Consider the following 6000-nt stretch of genomic DNA (forward strand, 5'->3'; position numbering starts at 1 on the left):
TTTCGAAAAACATATAACAAAAAAAACACGAGCTCGTGAGAATCGAGATGGTGATAAGCAAGCAGCAAAGGAAAATACAGATGTGCTATCTTTTAACTTTGATATTCAGTCTGTACTTACAACCCCCAAAGGTCCAGCTGGCCAAATATTTTATTTAAGAAAGCTAGCAATCTATAACTTAACTATATACAACTTAGCAAATCAAAATGTTGATTGCTACCTATGGGAAGAAACTCAGGGGAAAAGAGGCGCAATCGAAATATCTTCTTGCGTCCGCGAGTACTTGCTAGCCCACCATACTATTAAAGAAGTTAGAATGATGTCAGATGGTTGTGGGGGCCAACAAAAAAATACCATATTTGCTGCTATGTGCCTTGAGGTTCTAGCAGTTCACTCTAATTTGATTCAAATAGACCATAAATTTTTTGAGACCGGCCACACCGAAATGGAGTGTGACTCCATACACTCTAAAATTGAACAAAAAGCTAAATATATACCTGTATATTCTTCTGAAGGCTGGACCCAAATTATTAGAAGCGCTCGTATAAAACCACAACCATTCGCCGTAAAAAATTTAACATATGAAGATTTCTTTGACTTTAAAACATTTGGAGATCAATCATTTAAACTAAGTCAAATTCCATGGCGTAAAGTTTGTTGGATTCAATACCTTAAAGCTGATCAAACCAAATTGCTATACAAACTCAACTATGATGATGACTTTCAAGTCGCAAATATTACTAAAGGTAAAGGAAGGCCCAAAAAAGTAACATTAAGTAAAGCGTATAAAGATGAGTTACCGATTAATGCAGCAAAGTATCAAGATCTACAAAAAATGTGTACTGATCTTACCATACCAAAAATGTATCACCCATTTTATAAATCACTCAAGGTAAGTGATAAAGTCAGGGATAGGTTGCCTGAACCAGACGTAGAGGAAGAAAGTGAAGATAATTTGTAATTTCGTTAAAAAAGTTTTTTGTAAAAACGTATTTTCGTATTTTTTAAGTACTAAGTACAAATTTATTTGAAAATAGTATTTTTAAACACTACTTTTTGAATTTTTTTGGTAATAAAATAACTTTGGTAATAAAAAAATTGTTGTTTACTTTTCTTAACCTTTTAAATAAATGCGGCCCAAAAATAAAATTAGTTGCATACCCGAAATTGACTACAACTTTGTTTCATCATTCTTAAAAAAAAAAAACATAATTAACTTTAGTTTAATATTTATATTGAGTTAAAAGATTCTGGGCTAACCATTATATCGTAAAAATGTAACGCATTAAAACTCTTTTATATTGCAATAATAGAATAACAAAAAGACAAAATTTCATGAATGTGACATATACAAAAAACAATACAAAATAGAAAAAAAATAGGCAACTATTAAACTAATTAAATATATACAGTAAGTACAAAAAGATCAAATACATAAGTCAGAACACTGATTTTTCACAGCAAATTATATCTTTTAATTGCAATTATCTCATAAACACGATTTTGCACATTCATGGTTTTGGCACTGGACCGACGATATGATACATCATTTGATGTATTACATTCATATGTTTCCCAACGTTTCAACGTATTAATAACCATCATCAGAAATTTTTCCTTAGTGCGGATCTGACTCTTTTAATTGCTAAAAACTTAAATACTTTTGAATTTCAATTCGCAATTCATCTTAAGTGTCCTTTAAAACTATTAAAACTTATATAAAATAAATCACATTCGCTATAAAATCATAAGGTTATTATATGTACGTGTGTACCTAATGACTAGAGGATTCGATAAATAGTTAGAATAATATCCGATTGCAATAAAAGTAAGTCCTTACGTATGACAACTAGTATGACAACTTACCCAACCGCCAATCCAGATTGCATTCACAAATAGAGGACGCCAATATTTCCGCAGTATCGTGGTAGACGCTGACAACTTCAGGAGTCGTTGAATGTTTCATTTGGAAATCGTGTTTTCTGTGTAGAAATTTTCCATATAGAAGAGGATTTTGGATTCTATAAATGTCTTCTCCTTGTGTAAGTCCGAACTTCCTCGCTTGTTTTCTATACTCACTAGTGTGTCTCTTTAGTTTGACAAGTGCATACCTTAAAATAATGTGACCAATAATAATAATAATCCAATTATACAAGGAATTTTTGGGAAAAATGAATATTGTAATAAATTTATGTTATATTATCTACTTTTACAACTTTCTTCCCAAAACCTTTGTGAAGCTTTAAATTTTATTAAAAATTAAACATGTTCAGCCTCTACTATGTATTTATGCCACAATAGCATGCATAGTTGCTGGTAATAATCAAGATATTGAAACTTATTTGCTAGTTATTTTATTTATGTATTTATTACCATTTTACAATGAATAGAATTATAGCATACATATATGGTAATAAAATAATAGATAAAGATCACACAACCACTACTAAAGTTTAAAGTACCTACCTACAATATTAAAATTTATATCACAATAATTTATATAAAATACATTACAACCTGCTTTACTGACCTCTGAAAAATAGTGTCTAAAGTATTACAAAAATCTACAGTTTGTTGCATAGTATTTACATTTCTTACCATTCTAAAAATAGATTTTTTTTGCCAAATCTGAAAAACATTTGTATGTCGGCTTCTTCTATAAGGTACATTTAGACATATAAGATTTAAAAGATCAGAGCATTCAATTGTTCCATTTATAATTTTATGCAAAAAAGTCATATCAAGGTTTATTCTCGTTTCCAAAGTGTCAATATTGAGTAATCTTCTTAATTCTCCATAATTCTCCATCAGTGTTCAAAAATTTCTCAAGTACGGTTGTGTTGATTGTTCTCCGTATAAAATCACGAATATTCCAGTACACAGTGAAGTTATTTTGGTGTAAGTTAGAAACCCAAATTAGTAGTGGCTTCTTGTTAGTGTTTTTCATATTTTGCATGCGGGAAATCCCTTTAATTATACGTTAATTGTTAAAGTAAGTTAAACAAAGGGTATTCATTCCAAGCATACACGCAAATTTGCGAAATTCTTTTTTGATTGGGATAGTATTCCTGAACAAATAAAATGAGCTCCGAGGATCTGACAAACAAACAACTTCTAGATTTGCTTACACAGAACATGCAGACTTTGAAAGCTGAAATTATCCAAGATTTGGGAACAAAGTTAAACGAAACAATACAAACTGTAAAAAATCTCGAAACTGAGAACAAAATTCTTAAAAAGCGTATTGAGCAATTGGAATATGAGTCACGATCAAATAATCTAATACTATTTGGCATACAGGAAACCATTAACGAAAATCTAAAATCTGTGGTTAGTGACTTCTCATCCTCCCTACTTCAAGTTAGTATTGGCTCTCAAGATATCGATGAGGCATATCGCATTGGACAGAAGGCAAGTGGTAAGATCAGACCAATTTTAATTAAATTTCTAGCCAGCCATGTTGCCCGTGATGCACGGAAAAATGCTTATAAATTAAAAGATAGTCAATACGCCCTCTCGGAAGACTTGCCTAACGAACTCCTTCAACTGAAAAAGAAATTACTTTTCTATAAAAAATCAGCACAGAGTCAGGGACATTCAGTAAAACTAAGAAAATACCATTTAGTAATAGATAACAAAAACTGGTATTTAGATGACCTGCTAAAACTCGCACCACAAACTCCTGGAACATCAAGTAGCAACTCAACACTTGTGAATAGTAGACCCACTTTTCCTATCACATCTTCAGATGGAAATAATGCTCCGGTCCAACAGCTATTACCCCCGCCTAAACCAGTAAATAAGAGATACAACTTTCGTTCAAAAAACTAAAGCAGCCCAACAGGTTTGAGAATAACACACCAACACCAACATGTTATTATCAGAATGTACGTGGACTTAAAACGAAATTCGACACTTTTTTTTCTTCAATAAGTGATTGTGAATATGACCTTGTAGCATTAACAGAGACTTGGCTTAGTGAGGACATAAATTGCTGCGAACTGTTCCCAGCAGAATACGAGGTGCGGAGAAAAGATCGCGATTTCCGTCGCGTAAATCTGAGTCGTGGAGGTGAAGTACTATTGGCAGTTAAAAATCCCATTACTTGTTTAACAGTTGATACTTCACATATCTCAGATCTATTTCCGAATATAGACTTTCTTGTTTGTAAATGTTCGATTTCTTATAAATCATTGTTTGTTCTTGTTCTATATGTGCCACCTTCAGTAACAGACGATGATTTTGAACTTTTTTTTGAAACATTGTTACAAATTGATATATGTGGCCAGTTTCTTATTGTGGGTGATTTTAATGTACCTAGGTATATTAATGATGTATGCGATAGAAAATCCGTTGCTGTTAATGCTTTTTTGCAATATTTTGAACTTAAACAATGTAATAATGTTCTAAACCAATCAAATAGGTTATTGGATTTAGTTTGTTGCAACTTTGAATGCCAAGTCGCAAGGGATAATTTACCTTTAATAGCTGAGGACGTATACCATCCAGCTCTGGTCATTAATGATATGAGTTTGTGTAAAGCTAATGTAGCATTTAAGGAACGTACTAATCAAAAATCATTTAACTTTAAAAAAGCAAATTTTCCTACTCTTTATAATGATATACTTAACACCAATTGGAATTTTCTAAACAATATTGGTGATGTTAATCTAGCGATAAAAGAATATAACGACACACTCTTTAAAATTTTTGATAAACACGTTCCCCTACGCGTAATTTACAAACACCAATATCCATGTTGGTATACCAGCGAAATTATTAAAAATATTAAATATAAAGCTAAGATGCACAAAAAATTTAAGTTGACGAATATATTGTTTTACAGAGAGGAATTTTGTAGGATCAGAACGGTAGTAAAAATGCAACTAAAAACAGCCTATAAGTCTTATATAACAAGTTCTGAGGAAAATATTTTAACTGACTCTAGTCGTTTTTGGAACTTTGTTCATAATAAAAATAGGACGTCAACTATTCCAGGCATCATGCGTTATAAGGACAAGAACCTCAATAATCCCCAAGAAGTAGTCGACAGTTTTGCACATTATTTTAATTCTGTTTTTCTACGCTCCGGTGCAGCTGCAACACCGACGATAGATGCTACAGCAGCAGTAGCCGTCTTTGACTCTTTTCGCATCACCCCGGTAACCCAACACGAGATCCTCGCTGCTATCGCTTCGCTGAAAAATAAATTCACGGCTGGCCCGGACGGCATCCCAGCATTTTTAATTAAAGATTGTCGATATGCTATGGTACGCTCGTTGGAAATTTTATTTAATCTCTGTTTAAACAAAAAAGAATATCCTATGACATGGAAAGAAGCACGAGTATGTCCTGTCTTTAAGGGTGGTGATCGTGAGCATATCGAAAACTATAGACCAATTTCTATCTTGTGTAACTTTTCAAAGGTCTTTGAGAAAATACTTTATTCACGAATCCAGTTTTTTGTCTCTAATAAATTGTCTCTACATCAGCATGGCTTTTTACCGGGAAGGTCCACTGTTACAAACCTAACAATTGTCACTCAATTTATTGCAAATGCCTTGGATAGCCAGAGCCAAGTTGATGTAATTTATCTAGATTTTTCAAAGGCTTTTGATCGTTTGGATCATAATATACTCTTAAATAAACTTCATAGTTTTGGTTTTCTATCGGATTCCTTGATCCTTTTTAAGAGCTATCTCTTAAATAGAAAGCAATATGTCTGTCAACGGGGTTTCTGTTCCTATAAATATACTGCGTCATCGGGGGTTCCCCAAGGGTCAAATTTAGGTCCATTATTTTTTCTCTCATTTATCAATGACTTAAGTGATAAACTAGATCAACAAAAGCTCTTATTTGCTGATGATCTAAAAATCTATTCTTCTGTAACCAATACTACTGATTGCATGTCTTTGCAGAACGATTTGAGGTGTGTAAGTCTGTGGTGTGATGAAAACAGGTTAAATCTAAATGTGTCTAAGTGTAAGGTGGTGTCCTTTT

This window comes from Anthonomus grandis, chromosome 6 (assembly GCF_022605725.1).
Source record: "Anthonomus grandis grandis chromosome 6, icAntGran1.3, whole genome shotgun sequence".
Classification (NCBI taxonomy): Eukaryota; Metazoa; Arthropoda; class Insecta; order Coleoptera; family Curculionidae; genus Anthonomus; species Anthonomus grandis.